The 24,839-nt window shown below is 42.4% G+C and overlaps 1 long non-coding RNA gene across 1 annotated transcript; it reads right to left on the bottom strand.

The window, feature by feature from the left end:
• Positions 1–3,621: 3,621 nt before the first annotated feature.
• On the bottom strand, positions 3,622–7,601 carry LOC128089710 (uncharacterized). Its single transcript, XR_008210654.1, has 2 exons — positions 6,565–7,601; positions 3,622–5,274 (listed from the first exon to the last, which is right to left on the bottom strand). It is a non-coding gene; the product is annotated as an uncharacterized LOC128089710 (long non-coding RNA).
• Between the last annotated feature and the right edge of the window lie 17,238 nt (positions 7,602–24,839).

Below are 24,839 nucleotides of genomic sequence, written 5' to 3'. Positions count from 1 at the left end.
TTTGATCCCACTTAGCACAACCAAATATCAAAATATGTTGTTTCTAAACAGAAGACTGAAGACTATTATGCAAATCATTCTTATCCTAATGCACAGGCAAATGATTGAATTAGAGCAATAGGATTAAATGTTAATTTGTCACTATGATAGTTCAATTTAGAATTTTTTTTTTTTTTTTTTAAAAGCTGACACTACAGTTTCTGTTCCATCAGTCAAATGTTTCAAGGGATGACGTCTTTTCTTTCTCGAGAAAATTATCCCTAGAGGAAGGTAATGGACTAATTAAGGCAATTAATGGTGAAGGCATCAGGTGCTTCCTTCCAAATCACTGTGCAGAAGTTGCATCCCTGAGCCCATGCTGCCTGTGATGTGAGCAGGGCTTCATCCCTGCAAGCATCCAATGGGTGGGTGGTTTGTTGCCTCCCATCTCAGGAGATGTGATGTGGTATTTCTGCCAAGCTAACCCTACCTTATGGCCATACTCTGTATTTCTAGCCAGTATCCACAGCTGGCTTTTCCAAATCTACTTTCTTATGGTGGTGCTGCACCATGAAACCTGTGCTTCTCCCCCAGCTCCAAGGTGCAGCCATTCACCATGCAGTCCTGTCCGATTTTACTGTCTCTGGCTGGAGAGAAAGCCCAGCCTGCTGCTTCATCTCTGGCAAAGAAAGATGAGTGGAAGTGCCTGACTGCGTGAAGTACAGTAAGTAGCACGAGGCTCTAATACAGCAATTCCTGCCTGAGACAATTTAGCTTTTGCTAACTATGCAGATGTTTGTGGAGGAGAAAACAGTCACGAGCAATTTTAGAAGTGAAATGCTTGATGCTTAATCTTGCACCTGTCCTAAGAACTGAAATGGGCTTTTCCTAGCCTGGATCATGCTGCACAGAGCTGCAGATCAACCTCAGGCAGAACATTTCAAATGTCAAATAGATGCAAATCCTCTGCTTGCTCTCATGATAAAAAGGGAAAGTCACCAGGATAAAAACAATAAGCTATTGTAACCAACACACTCTTATTAACGGCATCATTCTTAATGTTTTGGATAATAAGGCAATAAATAATATAAATAATAATAATAGGAAAAAGTAGTTACACTTATTATTAATGTTGCTTTTTTTCTGGTTTTTGTTTTGTTTTGGTGTGTAGATTTTTCACATGCATTTTTCATGTAGATAATACAAGGACAGTATAAGTCTCTCTTCTTCAGGGAGAAGAGTGGCAATATTCTTAGATGGGGAAGGGAAGAAGCTCAGACAGAGCACCCTGCAGGGCAACTGATTCAGGTTCAAGTCCCAACACGTAAAACAAGCACAGGCAGACAAAAAACAAACATCTAGAGGCTGTCTGGGTACATCTCCTCCCTCAGCAACAGAAACAAGCCATGGCAGGCATCCCAGCACCCACCATCAGCTTGCTTGTGTTCTCCTTGGTGTAGAAATGACCAGAATCAGGCCCTTGAAATCTGTGGTAGTTGGGACTGCCTTCAGAATAGTGAGACCGGAGCTCTGCTGAGCCCATGAGCCAGCAGTGCTGGCGTAACAGGGCACGTGGAAGTGGGCAGAAGTCCCCTGCATCTACACTGCCCAGTTGGTCCTGCCCCTGCACTGTTCTCCCTTGGCTTCAAATGTGGTCACCTGCTTACACCCCTAACGCTGTGGGATGTTTTTTTTTGCAAGCTCTCTGCAGTGATTCAAGCTGTTCAGCATTCTTCCTGAGCTAAGTGTTCATAAGTATTACGTAGTCACTTCTCCCATGGCAGCCCCAACAGAGAATTTCATTTTGGTGTGATATTTCAGCATCTTTTTACATCCAGTGCCAGCTCTGCTTATCCCAAATAGCATGTCTGTAAATACTGTCACTATTTGCTTGTACCACCTTCTCCTGGCCACCAAGGAAGACAGTGAACACGAGGCCCAGAACTGGAGCCTGTGGGACCTCCTCCTGAGGTAGAAGATGACCTTTCCTCCCAGCCCTGGATGTGGTTCTGGGCAGCCTGGTCTGGTTGTTGGCGACCCTGCACATAGCAGGAGGGTTAAAACTACGTGGTTGTTGTGGTCCTTTTCAACCCAGGCTAATCTATGATCCCTGTGAACCCTTTCAGGGTCATCTCTGTGTCATAATAGACGTGGCTCTTCAGTAGCCTTTCTCACTTCTTGTGCGTTGTCTTGAAAGCTACGTAGCACAAACAGATGCAACCACTAAATCCTCAGAGAGTTCTGGCTGTCAGGACTGATCTTTCTCTCAGCATTCACATCTGTTCTCAAACCTGCAGCCATGTCTTCACAGACCATGATCTCCCAGGTTCTCTGCTAGAGCCCTGTTCAAAGCATTTCCACCCCAATCCCTCTTAAACCTGAGCTGAATGTAGTGCCAGATGACACACAGTTTGCAATTCAGAAATTTCTTATTTGTGGTGCGTGCTGGTTGTTTTTTCAGGACTCCTGGATAAACACCATCTGGTGCTAAGAATTTGTTAGTGTTTGGTTTTATCAATTTATTGTAACATGCCTTTTTGCAGTGCCTCTGTTAGAGGTGGCTCCGTGGTCTCACTCCCTGCCCATAGTGTCTCCATGAAGAGCACCAAGGCGAAGCCTCTCTCATCTCTTTGGCAATACGTCCTTGCTCTCTGCCAGTGGATCTTCTCACACAGGGTTCACTGACTGGCCCAACAACTCCTGTACAGCTCTGTAAACTCTGGGCCCATACAACACAGCAACACTAATCCCGTTAATGTTTACATATCAAGATAGATCTTGAACACATTTTAACTTTAAATACATGATGCTAAGTTTACTATGAAAATTTCAGATGGAAAACACCAAATGTGATCTTGGTACACATCCAAACACAAATGTGAATTCTTTTGAATATTTCCCAAATGGGAGTGATTTTCATCGTAAGGATCTACCCAAACTAAATGGTAATCAGCCCATGAGCACATCATATAGGTTCCAGTCGCATCCAACTTCTGCATGGGCTGAGATGAACGAAATGTAGGATAGCACCTTTTTTGTTCTTAAACATTCCGTTCAATCCGTGAAAGTAGTCAACAGGAGAAAGAGAAACAAAACACAAGATGACCTGTGTGCCCTGCCAGGCACAGTGTTTTTACAGCCCTGGTTTCTCTAGGAGTTATTAAGAAGATTTATGTGAAGTCGCTCATGAAAATGCATAACTAGTGTTTCAGTACAGCGAAGTAAAATATTTATTAAAAGCAGTGGGTTGAACAGAAAATCTCATCCCTGTGATCAACTCATCACATACAAAATAAGCAATAATTGTCAGTGCCCAGTGCTCACTTACGACCCCAATGTAAGCCCTCAGAAAAGGAGAACTGGGAAACAAAGACAGTGGTTTCCACACCACTGAAAGAGAAAAGATAGCTCCAGTGCAAATTAGATGAGGAACATGATTAATAAGTGTGATGATTAATCTTTCACTTTATGTGAGAGCAGGACTGGGCACTTGATTAAATATCCAAGGTAGGAGAGCAACATCTAATAACACAAAATCCTCTTTTGCAACTGCTTGCAAGCTCTCATTCCTCCTTCCCTGAAAGTGATTGGAATTTCAGAATATTGAGGGTTTGACTATGTTTGTAGTTTTTTTTGTTGTTGTTGTTGTTTGTTTGTTTTTTTTCCCCCCTAAATTAATGCTGATGTCTTTGGAATAAATGTAAAGGTGTGGAGGGGACAGAGTTTCATTTACTAACTAGCATGGCTTCTCTGTCTTCTTGTCTTCTGGTTCAGGGGGCAAGGAAAGCAATCACAACAGTGGAGAACAGGCTCTTGGTCCTGGGGCAAAAGACTGTAAGAGACAAATTAATTGGGATGCTCTTTGGAGCTGAAATATATCACTGTGTATTCAGCAGCATCGGGTATGACAACACATAAGGAACATTACTCACACAGACGTGGCTAGTATAATAAACTGGCAAGCCATGTCTGGGAACATAAAGCAGCCCTGGAAGGTTCACCTGTTGTGCTTCTCTGGCACCTGGGAGAGGGGAGGAAGAGAGAGAGGAGGCACAGCACAGCCCTGAGATCCTGCCTGCCTCCTGGGGCTGCTGGGCTTTGCAGGGAAGCATGGGTTTCATGGCTAGAAGAGATCACTCTTATCATCTACTGTGAAATTCCACATACTCCTGGGAATTGCACTTCACCCAGTAATTCCTGCATGAGATTTGCTTGTACGTTTGCAAACAATGTTGACCTTGATACTATAATGCAATTTGCATAAGACAAGCAAAACACAGCTCCTTATTTATGAAAGCTTACTCTGTAGTACAAATCAATTTATTTTTTCTAATAAATTCACACTTCCTTCTCACATATCTCAAGTTCACATAAAGGGCAACCAAAGGTTTAATTTAAAGTGTGATTTCCTGTGTTCTGCAACTACAGCTAGAAATAAATAATAAAAGAAGAAGACCCAGAGCAGAGCTCCTTTTCCCGAGCTCTCTCATGGCCCTGTTGCTTTTCTGTGCTTGATAAAGGCTGGTTTGCTGCTGGTCACCCTTTTTTTCCCGTCTCCCTCCTCATTCCCCCACCAAGTCCCACTGCGCAGGAGCTTTCAGGCCCTAATTGCCCTAGTTTAACGTGGATAGCAATTAATTTTAGTAGGAAAAACACAGAGCCAACATTCACCGATGGAGACAGAGGGATTTCCAGTGTGGAAACAACAAATTCATCTTGTTCCCTTTGAAGTCCGATTCCTGGCATGTTTAATTTAAAATGAATATATCTCCTGCTGAGTGGATATTCAGCTTGAAATTTGGGCTGAAGTGGTGTCAAGCTGCTGTGTGGTTGTAAGCAGCACGTTGGCCTGGGCTTCCTTTCAAAAGGTATTTCTTTTTGTTCTGAGAACTCCACAGTTAATTTGAATAGGGCTGCTGCACCAGTGAGCTCTCAATAACGTGAAATAACAGTAAATAACATATATTTGTTAATATTTGTTAATGAATCAGCAATGGAGCATAGTCAGTGGAGACTTCTGCTTTTCTTTCAAGCTGAAGGTTTTGCTGGTTGTCCTCTCAAACGCAGCCATCATTTTATCTCTTCAGTGGGACACAACACATTGAGTTCAGCTGGCACTCTCTTTGAGAAGTGCACCAGTTGTTCTCCAGGATAAAGGAATATTTTGCAGCATTTTTAGCACAGAAAGAAAAGCTGAATGAGCCACTTCTCAGCTCCAGTCTTGTCCATACATACAAGTTTATCTCATATTCACCAGGTTTTGCCCCTGGGCTCGTTACTGAGGTATAGCAGCACCTATGAAGAATAATAAGAACAAACGTCTAGTGTGGTGGTCAATGCAGAAGCAATGTGTAGCCCTATGGACATATCTCAAGATAATCTGCCAGGAAAATTACAATTAGGCTTTGACAGAAGCAATTGCATGGACTAGTTAATTAATAAAATTAGTTACTAAACTTTAATATCTTTACCAATGACAAAACGACAGCTGAAAGTGACCTAGTGTTATGAATATTTAATTAGGATTAATAAAATGCATAGTCAAGACCAATTTCAATAACTAATTCGAGGAACTGGCCTTTTCTTCTTTTTCTTTTTTTTTTTTCCTTTTCCTTTATTTTCTTTTTTTTCTTCCTTTTTCCATGCTTTAAAATCACTTTGCTTGTTCACCAGTGGAGATGATTGCCTCTTTTCAGGGACACTGCTGCATCAACATGCAAAACATATTTTTTAAGCAGTTTTAATATTTTTTCCTAAAGGGACAGTAAAATCCCCAGGATAAATATAATTCCTTTCTAAAAGGCATCACTTCGATCTATGCCCACAAGAAAGCAGAGCACCTTTTTTGTTTTGTTTTGTTTTGTTTTCCAGTTGCCATTACAACCGGCCCTGCCCAATGCTGTTTTGCAGCCTAATTTGGAAAATTCACACAAGGCACCAGTTCATTGTTTCTTTTTAACTCGAGTATCCCATGGCCTTGTGGAAATAATAACACGTGCTGTCCCTCCTGTAAATGAAGGCAGATGTTTCAGGATAGATTTTAGTGGGGAAAACAAGGCCTGAGCTGTGGGCAGGGAGCACCTCAGCCTGGTCCCCATGGAAGGAGCCAGGTGCTGTGGCCAAAGCTGGTGTGGCTGGGGAGCCTGGAGGTGCCACAGCTGATCTGCTGCCAGCTTTCCATCTCCATGATAGCAATAAAACATCCACCCTGTGCACTGTGTACGTCACGGCAATACTTCTGACAGCAACCTGTGCTCTGCAGAGGACACACCGTCCAGGCAGGATGTGCTGGTGAGGCTGTACATTCTGAACCAGGGGGATGAGCCCATCTGTGTTTCAACTTGTGGTCCAGGCTGACTGCGGCTCCGCACCCCCAAGGCAGGTGCTCCAGTGTCACCAAGACAGTCATAGAGATTCTCTCTTTAAACAGCTGAGATCCTCCAGGCAAACAACTGCACATTTTTAGGCCAGGCATCAGGGAATGCTGTACCAAGTCTGCCCAGCACAGACTTGACCAATCGTGTCTGCAGACTGACTGCCAGTCTGCCAGTCTGTGAGGATTAGCAAGTGGTGAATGGTTCTTACCTAAAAACAGCAGAGATAAGCAGTCAGGTCCTTAGCAGATACCTTCCTGTGTCTGGACAGCTGTTACTCCTGGGGGAGAAAACACATGCCTTTCCTCAGAACAGTCATATCTTCCTGGGAGTGAGAAATACCTGCACAGTTCTGCCCTGAAAATTGACTGTGAATGCGGCACCTTCTCACATACTCTGCTCACTCAGTGAATTGTCACATCTGCTGACTTCAGGTGACTGAAATAGATTCTTACTACTTTCAGTTGTTAGTCTCAAAAAAATGTTATCACCGGGAGAGAGAACAAAATGGCAGACTGCTCCCCTCATTCCATCATAACATCCCGTTCCCATCCCAGTCCTTCATAACATTTTCTTTATTGGCAACAGTGCAAATACAGTGAGAAAGCACATACAGATCCCAACTAATTATGAAACATAGTAACTATGGCCTCATACATTTTTATGTGTGGTTATTTTTCAGAGCCGAGCTGTACCCTAATCCTTTATAAAACTGCTTCCTGGAGATTACATTCTTGCAGCAGCACAGATATTTTCAGCATCAAAAGCAAATTCTGGAACCACTGGCTTAAGAAAGCATTGTGAGGCACATCAATTCCAGAGCATCAGATACTCCAGATGTTAACTGTGCACTCAGAGATGCTCTCACTTTTCTTATCTGCCAGGAAATATCTCAAATAATTTCCAGTAGCACAGTTCCTCCAGCATCATTCCAAAGGCTTGATCAGACCTGTATGGAAGGAAGAAAGCTGTTTATGGGATAACAGGCACCATAGTATCCAGTGTTCACCTCAAGGCTTTCACACAGCATAAGAAAGTAATTCCTGGGGAACTGAAGTACCACAACATCATTGTCTTTATACAGCACTGTCGTATCTTCTGTTCAGTCCCTCCAGGGGCTCTGGGCTGAGTGTGTGCCCTGGCTGCAGAGCTGTAAGTTGTAAATGTACAGTTTTGTTTGCTGTTTGACAGTGCAAGGCATTTGCATGGTATAATAAAAAAAAAAAAAAAAAAAGAGAAAAAAAAAAGAAAAAAGAAAAAAGAAAAAGAAAAAAAAAAAGTAGAAACCACAGAATAATTTTGTTCTGTGCAAAGAAATATGATCAGTTATTAAGTTACCTGTATCTACCACTGGTACCCAGAGGAGAGACATCCAAATAGTTAGCAGTTTTGCTCCAGCACCAGCAGCAATGCATGCCAATTGCTCTAATTACAGAAAATCTTGTTGCAATGATGAAATCCATGCTTTCTCTTCACCCTCAGAGACAGCCAGAAATGCTGATTTGAAGCCAGAATCTTTAGCCTCATGGAGGTATGCACCATTGCAGAAAACCAGATTGCTCAATTAGCCCCCTGATTTATGTAGGTCTAAGATCAGATCCTCTCCAACTCCTCCAATGCCCAGAACTCAAAGTTCAGGTACTCGTCATCTAAAGGCCTTAAAAGCTGTCAGGAAAGCCATTACAGCTTTTTGCCAGACTCATCACCCAGGGGAAATTACTTCTGAATCCCCAAACTAGGAATGAATATAGCTGCTGCTTGCATCAGGGCTGAAGCAGCACAGCAAATTAAGCCAAGCTGGCCCCTGCTCCCAGCCCTGTGTCAAGCCCTGCAGCTGCCCTGATCTTGCTGGGGCCAGCTGCAGTCCATCACCAGCTAACTTCCCCACAACGTCCTAATAGAAAGGTGGGAGAGCAAAAGAGAAGTAAATCGTCTTCTTGCTGCTGCTTTGCCCTCCCCTGACTGCACACCTTGACAGCAAAGAGAAAGGAGCAGATAGTCAAATGACCCATGCTCAACCTGAGAAGAAGTTCCCCTTGCTCTGTGGGGTGCTGTGCCCCACACAGACCTCAGGAAGGGCTGCTCCTGCACCCTGTCCAGCGGGAAAGCACCCATTAACTCCTACAGGTTTTTTGTACTTAGAAAAACCGCTGTTCCACAGAGTTGCCAGCAGTGTAATGCGTCCCCCAGCCCACACTTAAGGTCAGAGCATCCAAGAGGTGGTCCACCATCTTCCAAGGTGACTTAATTGCTCAGAATTACCACTGACCAGCTGAGCTCCTACAGAACAAGCCACTGTTCCAAGTGTTGCAGAATGAGCATTCAAGCCATGGTCACTGCTGCTGACACCTAGTTTTAGAGATGTGGAAAGGACTATTACAAAAGTGTTCCTTTTCCTCAGCACACTGTGGGCTCCTCAAGGGCATTTCAAATAAAACTCTGCATGTACCGAATTTTCACTGAGGATCTGGACTGCTTTACAAAGAGTCAGATTCTCTGTGATGTTTTTCAATTCATTTTCTATTATTATTATTATTTTTTTTTTTTTGTATAATGAAGGTCATATCCCCAGGAGAGCACTCGTTTTGCTCTCTGTTCATCCTCACGCAGAGACAGGAGGGAGAGGTGAGGTGCAGAACTGAGGCTGGGTAAAGGTAGCACTGAAGCAGCATTGGGGAAATTGCATGATGAATGATGCGAGGGCTCATTTGTTTATTTGTACAAGCCAGTACGAACTGCATTATCTGGAGAACTGACCCTTCTGTTGCACAGCTCTCATGACTCGTGGCTGCCACCACACCAACGACTGGTTATCATACCCTTTTGTGTGTCTGTTTCTAAATATTTCCAAACAATTTCAATGTTCCTTTCTAGCTTGCCATGGTTATATATCCTTAGATAGGGTTTCTGTAATAGGTTTCTAACATCCTTTCACATATCCTCAGAATGGCCCATCATGTAACAGATAGCTCTAATTTTGCATACATTAAAACAGTCATAAGTACAGAGCTGTTATATCCTGCTCATCTTGCCTTAAGGCACAACGTAAATGAAAGTGGAGCTAAGAATAGGGTCTCGTGTCTCAGCTGAGGGGAGAAGCGTGTGCCTGCCTACATAAAGAGAAGTAGGTTATGTTTGGAATAGCAAGAGACTTTTTTTTTTTTCGTCTTTAGAAGAAAAAAAATGAAGTGTCAAAAGTATGAACTTCAGCAGAGCTGATCTATTCTCCTTGCCTCATTTCTGAACAGGTAAACTATATATGTATATGTATAAATATATGCATATACAGGAGGAAAAAAAAAAGAAAAAGAGAGAGACAGACATAAAATTCCCAAAGGAGAATCTTGTCTTGTTTAAGACGTAATGAATTCAGTCTTCAGATGCTGCGGAGTCTCAGTGTTTTTCAGCCCTGTAATGTTAGTCGAATAATTATCTCACAAAATGTGTTTGTGTAGGTGAAGTCTCTCTGGTTTGGTTGCTTTCCTGCTATGAAATAGGAAGCTGCTAACCCCTTATAAAAATACAGAAAAGCTAGACAACACTAGGTTTGTATACACACTGCTTTCCACTCGTATTCTTCAAAGAAGTCTTAGTGATAAAACAACTTAGAAATAATTCCTCTGCGTGACACAGACTTCTCTCCCAGTTGTGTTTTCAGACGAGGGGAGTGAGGCATTGAAAGAAAGGAAATTAAAAACACTGCCAAACAACTGAGTGTTAAATACATCGTGAACTGAAAATCTTGTGCTGAAGTGAAATACACGTTTTCAAAAAAACAGCCTCATCAGACACATTTATTTAAGTCAATTAAAAATAGGATATTAATTCAATTGCAAGATGACTCTGTCATTAACTTGATAAGATATTTTCAGATGTAGAATATTTTGCATTTAGGAGATAAAATCTGGCAGCGTTGCCCAGTGGATATGGAACTGGATTAAGAATTAATCCGCTAATTGGCTGGGCAATTGGGCAAAGCACATAATCCCTCAACATGCCTCATTTTTCTGCGTCTTTAATACAGAGTTTTTATGCTTCTGACTTTCACAAAGTGCTTTGATACGCGCAGATAAAAGGCTTATATTAGTTATTATAGATGAATACTGAAATGCCATAAAAGCATTGCTTAATGAAATATTGATTTAAAAAATATCAAGTGGGACTGGCTCCCTGCCTTAGATATTGAGGCATTTTGAAGAAACGCCTATGAACCAGGGATCTCACATCGGTTTCCTTGGAAAAGATTTGCCCCTCTGAAAGATGGGGAGGATGGGAGCCCAAAGAGATTGGCTTTGCTCAGCGGAGGGGCTGTGCATGGGCCTCCAAATGGCCAACCAGGACCACTCCTGAAGGGCCTACCCTGAGAGCTTGAGCTCACGGGAAGATCCCCAGTGATTTCAATGTCTTCAGGCTTTCCAAGTGAAAACAAAACCCACAGGAGGTAAAGATGCAGTGTCACCTCTCGTGAAATGCTTCCAATTTTGTCCTTCACCTCTTTCAGCAGAAAGCTGAGAGCTTACCTTTCGAAGGTAAGCGTGGAACTGGGGGGACCAGAGACAAGAGAAGGCAGCAGGGGCTCCTGTTAAATAAATCAGAGAATCAACAAAGAGCTGCTGGAGATTATATTTGCAGAGACATTTACAGGATCCCACAAACACCTACAGCTTGATGCACTGTTGGTATTTTAGGTGACAGTGGTGCGCTGAAGCGTTTGGGTAAAATGGTATGAAAGTTTCTTCACTATAAGGGCAAAAAGCTTTGTAATTGGTGAAGTATTATTAGAAGTCCTTAAAAATAAGTTGGATCCCTATCTAAGGGATCTGCAAGGTGACAAACCATGAGTGTGTGAAACAATGGGTTAAGCTAAGTAATGCAATCTTTGTACCTTCAGTTGATTCCTTTCTTTTTCTCCTGCTGTTATGTATTTTTCCAAATGCATCTTTTCCTCCTTCCTTATGCCTTTTTGTGTACCAGATGGCACCAACATAAAACTGACCACAGCCACGTTTCCCAATTGCTGCCGTACGGACTGCTGCAGTTTACTCTCCTAACTCAGCTTTGCCCCACTGCCAGCAAATTGCTGGGAAGAGTGGCAATGGGCAAGCAAAGCTGACTCAGATCTCTAGCCCTGAGGCTGCACCTGCCAGCACATCACAGGTCACAAAGCTAGAGAGCCCTCACCGTGTTGCTCATCCATCAGAAGAGAGACATGCAAAAACTACGCTCCCACATTTCCTTGTTCTCTAAGCTGCCTCTGAAAACCCCTGGATCTGCACTTTCTGATGCGAAATCTTGCTTCACAACAGCTGGCAACTGCACCAGGTTGGAGCTGCAAGCCAGCCCCTGAGGCTGCCAAAAGCCAGGCAAAGCTCTGACAGTCCCCTGACTAGACTCCTCTGCAGCCAGGTATTTTACCACAGGTGTGATTTTAACCACATCAATAAACCCACTGAAATCTGCTGGGCTACTCAAATCTCTCTGCTCAGGCATTTGCTGTAAGTGGTTTGCTGAATCTGTCCCTGGGAGCTTATTGTCTTCTTTTTTAGCCATGTGTAGACTACTTACCCCACACAGCAATTTGCCAAAGTCTAATTAACGGCCCCACCACCATTTATGTGACCCAGAAGCACAGTTTTAAAGCACAGATGGAAAGAAAGACAAGTGGAGAAAGAGAAAAGCTCCCAGAGTAAGAAATTGAGATAACCTTGTATCAAATGCTATGAGCAACCCAGTTGGTTTCTGTGAACCTTGGGAGGAATAAGGTGATATTGAATGGGAATTTGGGTATTGTAGTTTGGCACTTAGTAGCAAAGAGAGCACAGTGAGATGTGAAAACAGAAAATGAAGAAAAGAGTAAGCAAGCAGCTAAGGGCTGGCACAACCCACCCTACTGAGCCCACCTGTGACATTTAAAGTGAGCCCACAGAAAAGCAGCACAACTGAGCTCATAACCTCCTGAACCTGGGAACACGTGCCCCTGCTCAGCCTTCCACATCCTCTGTGCACGGTACATTAAGAGGAGCAATTCAATATAGCAGAAATAATAAAAGCCAACAAAAATAAACATTTATTGGTTTACAGCCTGGGGGTTGGGGAAACCCTTCATCCATCCAATCTGCAGCAATGCATTTCTGGCTTTTCATTGATGTCAGTGAGAGAACTGCAGGCTCAGAACAGCTCAAGGTGCACTAACTCATGTTCCTCTGTCTTTTGGGACACCCTGCATTAAGAACAAGAACTGCTGTTAGAAAGAAATTAAGCCCAGCAAAGAAGACTACAGGATTTGGTTCTGCCTTTTCTCCTGTGAGCAGGAGGAAAGTTCTCTGAGCCCAGGACTGCTCTGTGCTGGTGATTTTTCTGGGATAGGCAGGTCTGTGATCCCACAGCAGCGGACAATACAGAGCCAAAAATCAGAAACAACTCCAGAGAAACCATTTAAAGGGATGATATGAAAACATACTGAATTCTCACCCAGGACATGGGTTTTGCCAGTAATGGTAGCTTTGATGAGCTTTCTTCAGGCGCTGTGCTAAATGCATGCAGTTATCTCATTTTAGAGAGTGGGAAAATTAATCCTTATTTTAGCACCGTCACTTCAGAGAAGGTAGAACAGGAAACAATCAGGCCATTAAAATAGATCTGAACTCAAGTCAGAGAGGTGAAAGTCTAATGCTTTATGAGTACCCATTAAGCACCTAGTAAAAATGCAAAGTATTCCAGATTTTATCCATCTGATTTTATGGTTACCCGAGTAATGGAGACAAATCTGAAAGCCGGATCTTCCTATAAAAACAAAAGCTGGGAATCAGCAAAAAGCTGGAAAGTGTGAAAAGTTTCACTTCAGTTCCCATTTTTTTTCCCCCCACTGTATCTTCTCTCCCACTATCACTTCACTGATTCAAATTCTACTCCACCATCTGTTCAGAAAAGAAACAAATGGAGTGCGTCTAATTTCTGGATATTCTGAAATAACCTGGGTAATCTGATTCCAGCAAAGAATCTGAGTACGTGTCAACTTCCAGATCTTCAGATTGTACTGAAAAAATGCTTAGTCTAAGTCAAAACAATGCTCAGAGAACAGCATGCAAACGTAGCAACAAAGTAAATATAGACACACAGATATATTAATTCCTTCAGTAGAGTGTTGCTCCTGATGTGCCTGTTACCAAAAGTGAAAGAGTAGCTTCTTGTTTAAGCTGCCAATCTGTGTAACAAATCCAAAAGACAGTCACTGGAAAGTTACTCATGAAAGTTCCCTGAAAGCTCTGGATCAGAAGCTAATAAGTGATTATTGATTATATCTGTAATCTAACTAGCAGGCATGAAACCATGTTTTTAACTTTGTCAGGTGCCCATGAGTTGCACAGCATGAAAAACATTTCTTCCTCTTGATGGCCAAGGCAACTGTACATCATCTTTTCACTGCAATGTGTGAAGGAGATGACAGATGAGCCTCCTCCGTGTTCCCGTTCAGTGCTAAGAGATGCAATATTAATGACAATGCATGTCAGCATCTTTCCTGGAAAAGTGGTGGGGTTCTTCGTTTGATTGAATTGATTGATTGGTTTTTGTTGGTTTTGTTTCTTTGTTTTTGTCTGTGTGTGTGATTTTTCTTTTTTTTTTTTTTTCAATAGATTGATGATGAAATGCATTTAAGAAGAACTCATGCACTTCTTCATCTGCATTTCTAACTTAGCTTCTGTCCTTGTAACAGCCTGGGGTTTAGACACAGCTAACATTGAGATATGAGTGAGAATAAACTGAGCTGTTGTTCCTCCCATTAAAGACAAACAAGCACTATATTAAGATTGCTGGTTAGATGTACAGGGAGTAACTAGACGTCACAGCATGGAGTCTTCATTTCCAAAACATCCTATCTGCTGAACATAGAAGTCTTAGAATCCTACAATCACGCAATTACAGACTCCTTCTAGCTGGGAAGGACCTTTGAGGACCATCTAGTCCACCTCTCCTGCAATGCACAGGGACATCACAGCTAGGTCGGACTGCCCAGGGTCTTATCTAGCCTGGCCTTGGGTCCTATATCTAGTGGTCAGGGATGGGGCATCAAGCACATCACTGAACAGGGCAACCTGTTCCAGTGCCTCACCACCCCCACCGTAAAAGATTTTTCCTTACATCCAGTGTCTTACTTTATAATGATTTATTTTAAAAAGTCAGGCAATCAAAACAAGTTTCCCTGTTTGCAGAGGAACCTTTCCTCTGTCGGGGAGCTTGTACTGGCAAATCAGAGGAGGCACAAAACAAACTTCTGATGGGATCTTTGACCACTGCTGCTGGACTTTTAGGCTTCAGATATACAGTCATTGTACAGCATGGATCACCTAAGGGGCAGAAATAGAAGCACAGCTGGTATAAACCTGAAATCTCAAGCTTTTTTCTTGAAGTACAACTGTAGATATACTTCTGCAGATGGCCAATACACACCTTAGTTTTTCTTTGTTTTTGTGTAGGATCTGGACAAAAATGGTGACAGTGCTAGCTCTAGAGATTAATGGATATAGGGCTCACCTTAAGAATGAGCTTGCTGGCAGCCCCTATAGTACAGTACTGTCCTGATGAATGGCACCCAGATGAGATTTAGTAGTCAGAGCCCTTACTTCAGCCTCTTTCCTTTGGGAAATCTGACAAGTGAGAAAGCAGTCTCAGTGCCAAACAGTATTAATTCAGCATTGCTCACAAGGTAATAGCACCCACAGGCCCCTTTCAGAACCAGGACTACTTTGCTCTCTTGCTGTACATGCATATCCCAGAAGCTAAGAAATTCCCATACACAGTTTCAGAGAAGAAAAATAACATCAAGTGCAAATAACAACTGTTCCACCCAAACCCTCTATGAATGAGCTTTTTAAGAAAAGAAAATTGAAATAATTTTAAAATTCTTTAAGAGATAAGTCTCTTAGACATCGAAGCCAGTAGTGGCAGGGAGAAGATAAGTAATTTTTGTAAAGATCTAAATAGTGAAGCTTTTGTCACCAATGGCTACCAAAAATGGTGATCACAAACCACTGTTTTAGACAAAACAGTATTTTGGTTTCCATGAAAAGACCTTCCAGCCTGGCAAGACTGAACAGACCCTCTATCAGCACAGCACAGGAGATGGTTTCACAGAAGGCTTTTGTTACATGTAGTTCACAAACCACATCTTCATGGCCCACCCCATCTCTAGATATAATTGCACTGGCCTAACTGAATTACCACATTTCCATTTGATTTGTCATGGAATTTTCCTTTGGTGTCCTTTCCTTAAAACGTCCTAGCTGACACCAACCCAGATCCCCTAATAAGACTGGATACAAATTGCATAATCTCTGCTAGAAAAATAGATTCTTCCAAGCTCATTGGAACAAATCTGAACCACAACTGAATTTAAGTGCCACAGTCCTAGGATTTGTATTGTAACAACATAAATTCTCAGGTTTTATTATTTTTTTTTAAACACCACTAGCAGGTATTCAAGAAGAGGAATGATTGAAACAGAAGTCTCTGGAGTTACTCCTCCCTCAGACTGGAGATTAGGAGCAGTTTCTTTCCCATGAGAGCAGTCAGGCACAGGAGGAGGCTTCCTAGAGAGGTGGTTGATGCCCTGCTCCTGTCAAGAAAAATTTGAATAATGTCCTTAAAAACATACCTAAACATACCCTGAAATGGTCAGACAGCTGAACTCAGTGACATTTGTGGGTGCTGAACTATCTCCTTCTGCTCTCCCAGACATCAAGCCCAATCTTCAGAAGCCAAGCCGTTCAGTCAGTTTCCCTTGAAAAGAATGGCTGCGTGAAAAAAAAAATGCACCAAAGTAACAAACACTTTGTTTCCCTTCCACTTTGGGCTCCATTTTATCAAATGAGGCAGACACTGAAGCTGTAGTTTGCATAATCTGGCTTTTATGGATCAAAGAACAAATACTGCCGTGCTCGTGGATTTTATTACTGTCAGGGAACAGTTCCTCATGTTCTTTTTTTGCTTATATTACTAGACATCACTGTCACATACTAACTTTAAAGGTTTTTACTGTGTTAAGGCCCACTGATGAAGCCTGGTGGATTCAAAGTAGGAAATAATTTTTCATCTCCTTCTTTCCTCTGCTGACCATTTGACTTTCTTGATCCAAGAGGGAATGTGAGTATTACCTCTATTTAAACCGATATAATGCCTTTACAATTCATCTTAAAAGAGTAAGTAAAATCCTGTAACAGTTTAATTTTCTGCTCCATTTATTAGCTCTCTGTCAACATTTTGGAGATTGCCAGATTCCTGCAACATTAAAATTTTTTTATCTATATCTCCACTTTTATACACACAACAGTTAATAAATAATTCGGTAGCACCTCAGCAACGGTGAGATCCTCTCAAATAGAAGTTCTCTGTCCTCCAATCTCTAATCCTACTCCCAACTCCAAATCAGCAGCAGACGCTGGGGATTAGTGTTATGAACTGTTATTACTTAGGAAATAAGTAGAAAACTATTTAATTGAGCAGCTGAAGAAAATATCTGTTCGTGAGCAACAGAAGCTTAGATGTGCCCCCAAGCACTTTCAAGCCCTCTTTATGTTATGTTATGTTATCCCTCTTGGACATTCCCCCAGATGGAGTCTTCTTGCTTATCTTCAAACTTCAGTAACAGGGCTAATTTCTGCACATTTGTGAGCTTTGAGTAACTATGCAACTCATATGCTATGGTTGAATTCAACTTCACCATCTGATTTTGGTTTGAACTTTAGCAAGGAGTTGCAAAAAATCTTTGGGACTGAAATTCGACGCGGCTGAACCTTAGTTCAAGCACCCTTTGGTGTCTCTTTTATGTGAAACTTCCTGTAGTTTATAACTTCTATAATTTGGAAATGTCTCTCTGGGAGAAATTGAATTACGAGATATCTTTAGTAGGCGCCATATTTTAAAGGCCTTCATTGCAACAGAGGGCTTCTGCAGGAATGATGATGGTCTAACATCTGATAGCTGCAGTCTTGCAAAACAAGAACAACCTTCCTAGTAATCAGACTGAAGGTTACAAATAAAAGCTGTGCGAATACTAATGCTGCAAAAACTCCTTCTATGCCAACTAGATAGCTGAATGACAGCTGAATTGGAGAATTTTGTTTTGCAAACAAAAGGACACATGCTTCACATCTCCCATGCAATTCTCCAGACAAGGCAAGAACTCCCTGTTCAAGAGCTGAGATTAACAAAAAATCACTGCATCATGATTAGCATGTTGGTGATTATTTACAATATAGAAGTGGATAACTGGGAAAAATGGAGCAGGACTGCCTATAATTTTTATACCCAGCAACCTATCACAATACGCTTTCCTGAAAAATAATTCTGATAGAAAATAAGAACTATGTAAATGAGTAATGTGAGAACAAGACAAGGTCACAACACAATAAAATCAGGGCTGGCATACAAAATGTACTAAATGATATGCCTCGAGTGAGAGAAATGAAGTGTCAGCAGCTCTCTGTGGGAATGAAGACCTAGCAGGTATCACAGATGGAGAAACAGCTCACCGCACAGAAGGGCACATATTATCCATCCTTTGAAGCCTTCCTGTTAAAGGTACCTATATAGGGGGTACAGAAACGGGTATCCATAGGGTGAAGATGAGAAAAATAAAAAGGAAGAGGGACTGTAAAGAGCGGAATAGGAGAGGGAAAAAACAATAAAGTCAGAGCTGGCCAAATGGGAAACAAGCTACTGAAGTGCTCTCAAAATTTTGTCATTAAATGAGTCATCCATTTCCAAATGCCAAAATGACTGTGTCCAAAAAAGCAGTTCATTAAGTGTCAGGTAAACACTGAGATCACTGAGCTTTTCTGATATTCTCTTAGGAGTAATCTGACCATAAATTGCCAGCGATTAATTCAATATAGATGCATCTCTCTGAAGAAAAACTAAGTACCAGGGTGCATCCGTGTGCTTGGATGCCCTCAGCCAACAGTTCACCTAGCTCTGATACTGCTGAAATGGAGGGAGATAGGCTCTGTCTGAATGATATTCAGTGTCCTGAGGAAAATATATGTTTTAAGCTTTGAGTAGCAGGTCTGTACAATATGACTTTAGAGGGAATATAACTATGCTCAGTGCATCACAAATGAGATTGGCATGACCAGTCTTTGACATTGTGATTACAGGTAAAGGCAAGGTTTGAGGTAGCTCTTGCAAAATACTTCCATCCATTGTACTCACAAAACCAACTCTTAGTTTTTGGAGGGAGAAACAATGAGAATAATCTCTGGGCTCAGCTGACATCCTAGTGAGGTTACATTCACCAATGATTTGCTAATGCTCAGGAAGGCAATAAAAGAGCTGAGTTAACCTACCACACACAAAACGGGAATCACAAGTCTGGGCTGTTTTTAGACTAGGTAGCTAGCTGGAAATGACAGCAAAGCACCCCTTTGTGGTAGCAAAGATGGTAGCAAAGCTCCATGCTTCTTTGAAAGCTGGAGATGTGGAAACACAGTCTTGAGTTCTTAGATTGGCAACTAAAATGATATGCATCAAGTGAAACTACTGAGGCACAAAATATAACTTTGTCCCTTGCACAGCTACACCAGTGAGTAGGTAAACATACACTCAGCCACATCAGGGTCCAGTATTGCTTAAAAACACGGTGTGGAAATGTACTACTCAAGTGTGCTACTAATGCTTTTTATTTGGCAGCTTTACAAACCTCTACATTTTTCAACTCATCCTTTCTTGTCACCTATATTACTGAGATTGTCATGATCCTGAAGAGTGAAGCACCTCTTTCTGTTCAGTAGTATATACGACACAACGTGCAATCGCATGCAGAGCACTTTGCATAATACTTGAAGAAGCACTCATCCTGCAAGGACCAGAACTCAGACACGACATGCAGGGGAAGATAGTGAAATCCATCAGTCACTGGATACAAAAGGGAACTCACCTAGAGATGTCTATGGCAAACTCTTCAGCAGAGCGAGGGTTTTCATTGCCTCCCAAGGCAAACAAACATGGATGAAGCAAACAAGCATGGAAACACCAAAATTAAAAGGTACGTTTTCCTGAAAAAGTTAAAGCTCCCTTGAAGGGAACACGCAGCCAAAATGGAGTATTGTTCAGGTAAGGTGTAAGAAGGCTTAGATGTCAGAAGCATCAGAATTTAGGGATTCTTCAACAGCTGTCCTTAAACTTATTAGAATGTCTCAAATAACTGTCCTGGCAGTGATTGGGTCGATTTGCACTACCTACAAGAAAATGAGGTAGATGAACACCTAAATAGATTCATGTTGCAGGATAACAGACATCAAAAGACTTAACACCTCAAACAGACAAACAGTGTGTCACAAATTCACTCCAGACAATTACGCCATTCAGATTTCTGAGTGCCACTCTTTGTTTCACTAAAAGCACCAAGTAAACATTTTTGGGTTCTAAATTTGGAATATACAGAGACTGCCTGGAATATGTGCAGAGGCAACTTGTTAGCTTAATATCTTGCTGTCAGATCCTTCATAGCATATTTCATGAGAATATTTCAATTCAGTTCTTCACGTTTTTCATAATATGGAATTATTCGTATAATAAAACTGAAGATGTTCTGTATCCTTATCATTTGCTGATAAAAAACGTATTGGTCCTGCAAGCTCAGCAGCTAGAATTTATGTTTATCTCAGTTACGATCATGAACTATAGCTGTTAGCAGGAAATTAAAATCTTTTGTGGAATTGTATCAAATCTATGCCTACAAAACACATCAGTGAAAAGTGCTGCTGATGTCTCTTCAGAGAATTTAACGTGACTGTGTCACATTAATCACCTCTGAGGTAAAAGAATGACTCATAATTGTTTTTCATTACCTTGTGTTTGCTTTTTCAGTATCGCAAAAATGCCCAGACTAGGATTATGGATCATAAATCTCATAGGAGTTGCAGACAAGATTCTTGGTTGTTTTTTTGCCATCCAGTGTTACGTGCTGGCCATTTTCTTCTGAGAACAAAAATCTGGTTCAAATATACACAACTTCTTAAGCACCACGGTTTAACTTCAGTTCTAGGTTCTGTTCAACATCTTTATTGGTTGTGCAATCAGAAGGAACTGGTTTTTGGCTATTGTCTACCAAGTTCTCAGGGCAGGGTGTGCTGACCTGTGGGGGGCATCTGGATGGGGATGACTGCCACGGAGTCAGGACGCACGTCTGACAGCCTGCCACGTGGCAATCGCATGACTTGCTGTTGCTGCTGACAAACAAAACAACACGTAAGCATGTGAAGAGCATAAAAACGTGAAGAGTTCAGACATAGAACTCCTCTAGCAAACTGCAGCCATGCAGATCAGTGAGACATCGCTGACCGACCTGCAGCCCTGGAAGAACAGGACGCTGCTAGATCCATGGTGGTGATTAGGATTCCTCTCTTCACTGTTGCTAACTTTCCCATCTTCCCTGCATTCCTTAACTGCTCAGAATTTGCTATAAACTGGTAGGACAACATTTGACCCCTCCTGTGTCTTAATGTCACTCCAGGTATATATACCAAACCATCTCCTCCAACAACTGGAGTGAGACAGGGCTGCAGTAAGTGCATCGTCACTAAAATCAGCAAAAGAGGTGATTCTCTCACGGTATCTAGCAGAGGTGTGCCCTCACCTTGAATACTGAGTGCAATTCTGGGCTCCACAGTCTGATAAATGATGTTAAGGTACTTGGAAGTGTCCAGAGGAGTGCAATAGAGCTGGGCTGGGAGGAGTGCTGAGTGAAGAGAGGCTGAGGACTCTTGTGTTGTCCAGTTCAGAGAAGGTCAAGAGGCGAGCTCATTGCTCTGTGCAACTTCCTGAGTGGGGGAAATGGAGAGGGAGGCACCAGTTTATCCTCCCAAGAAACCATTAACAGAACAAGGAGAAACAGCACAAAGCTGGACATCAGTAACATTTCTTTAGCATGAAGGTGATGAAACACTGGAACAGGCTTCCTGGGGAGGTGGCTGATGCCCCATGCCTGTTGGTGTTCACTTGGACAATGTCATCTATATTGCGCTTTAACTTTTGGCTAGGTCTGAAGAGGTAAAGAAATCAGACTTTGTGATCTTTGCAGGTCCTTTCCAACTGAAGGGTTGAGTTCTATTTCTGTTTCTTTGGACGTGATGATCATGTCAGTCCTCATAGGTTTTAAAAATAATCTACATTAATTCCTCTAGAATAAGCTTATACATATTTGCTTTTCTGTTGAATGAAAACTACTGTGTACTAGTACTCAAATAAACAGACTGCATTTGCAATTAATGGAAAGGTTATATTTTTTGCTAGTACAGCAAAATCTCAGCAAGATCATTCCTGAGTCCTTCAAGTCCTGGTATTTGTTACCAATAGGGAAAAGCATAAAAGAAAAATGGATTTGATGGATGGACAACTGACTGCATAAGGAACTGGCTGGACTCAACACTCAGAGAGTTGCAGTCAATGGCTCAGTGTCCAAGTAGAGATGGGTGGTGAGACAGCTCAGATAAAGCACAGATTCAGATCGGGTGAAGAATGGTTTGAGAGTAGCCCTGAGGAGAAAGGTTTGGAAATGTCAACTGATGAAAGATTCAACATGAGCCAGCAGTGTGTGCTTGCAGTTCAGAAGGCCAACCAGATCCTTGATTGCATCAAGAGAAGGAGGTTGAGGGAGGTGATTCTGCCCCTTTGCTCTGCTCTCGTGAGATCCCACCTGGAGTACTGCATCCAGTTCTGGAGCCCCCAGCAAAAGAAGGACATGGAGCTGCTGGAGCACGTCCAGAGGAGGGCCATGAAGATGATCAGAGAGCTGGAACAACTCCTCTACGGAGATAGGCTGAGAGACCTCAGGCCTACAGGAAAGCCAGGGACTTTTTATAAGAGCACGTAGTGACAGGACAAGGGAAAATGGTTTTAAATTGGAAGAGGGTAGATTTAGCCTAGATATAAGGAAGAACTTCTTTCCCATGAGGGTGGTGAGACATTGGAAAAAGTGGCCCAGAGAGGCTGCGGAAGCACTCAAGGCCAGGCTGGATGGGGCTGTCAGCAAGCTGGTCTAGAGGGAGGTGTTCCTGCCTGTAGCAGGGGTTGGAGTTAGATGATCTAAAGGTCCCTTCCAACCCAAATTATTCTGTGATTCTGTGATGCTATAACAAAATGTGAATTATAGCTTAACAGCATAGTGGATGGGGCAAAAACAGTAGTTAGCTCAAGGTATATAGTGAGCCAGCAACAGCAATAAAAGGTAGGATCTATCAACAAACATCAAAGGAGAAAGTAGCAAGCTTGGAGAAAGACTTTCAAATAAAAGCACAGGAGCACCACAATCCTAGTTCGTGATATAGCATGACACATTATTCTTATGGGGGCTTCAGAAATGCTCTCAGAGATGTTTCTAAAACGTGATGGCCAGAAGATTAGAGGCTAGGGAAATGTAGGTGAGTTTTTCAGATTATATGCTGTTGGTAAGATCCATATCAGCAGAATTTCAGTCAACTGGGAGAGCCACAGTCCTGTCAGTCACTGGGACTGAAGGCATATCAGCTCTCTGAAGTTTGGCCCAGTTGGTTTCCTGTAAGCAATTGTCTCCAATCTATTTCCTTACATTAAAGTGATAACCTGTATTTTGAAGTTAAATAAAAGCATATTTTCCTCCTGCCTATAATGATACATTCAATTTCAAGTTTGTTTATCTTTTTTGTCATCTTTGGTAATAAATTGATTGTTCCCCAGACAGACTTGGTATGTTAGATACTAAAGAAAAAGTGTTAGGATTATCACAGTCATATCTTCCTGTTCTGTCTCATGCTCAGGTCCATCAAATGGTCACACTTGTTTGACCATAGAACAAACTGGGCAAAAGATCTGCTTTCAAACATAGACATTTCAAGGGAAGAAGGATTATGCAAAGGAATCTCTGCTGTCTTTGCCTGCTCACCAGTTCATATGGAGACTATCAAGCTGATTGTCCAGACAGGTTCTGGAGTCTCCTGCTATGGAAGATACTCAAGACCTATGTGGATACTTACCTCTTGATCTCCCACATCTCACTGTATAAGAGACATCAGTACTTTGCCTGAAGAATGACAAAACTCTTAAGTGTTGGGTTTTCCAAGGAAGGAATTAATTGTTAAAATTTATTTTGTTTTATTATTTTTTTTGCTAATGCAGAAGAAGGATAACAATGTAATTGAAGCACTAACTGATTTGAAACCACTGAACTCACTTGACCAAAGATAGCTATGATGAAGGGACCATTCTGAGAAATAACAAGCAGAGTCATAACTTCAGCCACGGTTTGATTTAGGAACAGCTATGAAATACAGAATGAGGTTCCCAGTTCATGCTTTTTCATGCTTTCTGACCTTGTACACTGGAAAAAGATTGATTAATAGGAATGTTCCTTTCTCTCAACATGTTGAAATCATTATACCATGGGGATATGACCTTTTTGCTCAGATACCAGTACCCATTCATATCCAGGCCCTCCAGGAAGCTACTCAAGGGTAGATTTTATTCATCTAACATACAGAAACCTCCACCTTTGGCTTCTCTTTTATATTAACTGTTTACACTAAATCAGGCATGTTCAACCCGTGGCCCGCAGGCTGCATGCAGCCCAACACAGCTCGCCGTGTTACCCAACCCCTCCCCGTGATTTAGAGGCAGAGGCTCTTCCAAACAGAGCAGCCCTGGGCACGCGCCCATGGCTCAGCAATAGCCGCAGTCAGAGCGCCATTCCGGCTGCGCCGACTGCAAGCAGGGCACGGGGAGGGCAGTGCTGTGCAGCGCTGACTCAAGCCATGGCGCAGCACCGCGTGCGTCTTGATGCGCTGCCTGGACGCGGCGCTCCCAACAGCGAAGGGTACGCAGCTGTGCCTTCTGTTTTGTAAAGGGATTTGAGAGCAGAATCATAGAATCCTTACAGTTGGAAGAGATCTTTAAAGGTCATCTTGTCCAATTCCCCTGCAATGAACAGTGACAACTGCAGCTCTATCAGATGCTCAGAGCCCCATCCAGCCTGGCATCAAAACTCTTCAGGGACGGGGCATCCACCACATCTTTCCTATACTGAAGACTCCACATCTGGACACAGTGCTCCAGGTGAGATCTCACCAGCACACAGCAGAGGGGCAGGATCACCTCCCTTGTTCTGCTGGCCACGCTTCTTTTGATGCAGCCCAGGATATGGTCAGCTTTGGGCTGCGAGTCACAGAATCATAGAATCGTCATAGAATCATAGGGCACATTGCTGGCTCACATCTGGCTTCCCATCCACCAGTACCCCCAGGTTTTTTTTTCTGCAGGGCTGTGCTCATTCCATTCAGCTTGTATTGGGAAGTGGTTTGCCTCAATCCAGATGCAAGACCTCGCACTTGGCTTTTGAACCTCTTGAGGTTCTCCTGGGCCCACTGCTCAGTCTGTCTAGGTCCCTATGGATGGCATTCTATCTCTTGTGCTTGTTGGCCACACCCCACAGCTTGGGGTTTCAAGACTGCCAAAAAAACC

Source organism: Tympanuchus pallidicinctus, unplaced genomic scaffold, assembly GCF_026119805.1.
Source record: "Tympanuchus pallidicinctus isolate F22 unplaced genomic scaffold, pur_lepc_1.0 scaffold4, whole genome shotgun sequence".
NCBI lineage: Eukaryota > Metazoa > Chordata > Aves > Galliformes > Phasianidae > Tympanuchus > Tympanuchus pallidicinctus.
The sequence above is the reverse complement of the archived record's forward strand: the minus strand, read 5'-3'. Positions and strand labels throughout refer to the sequence as shown.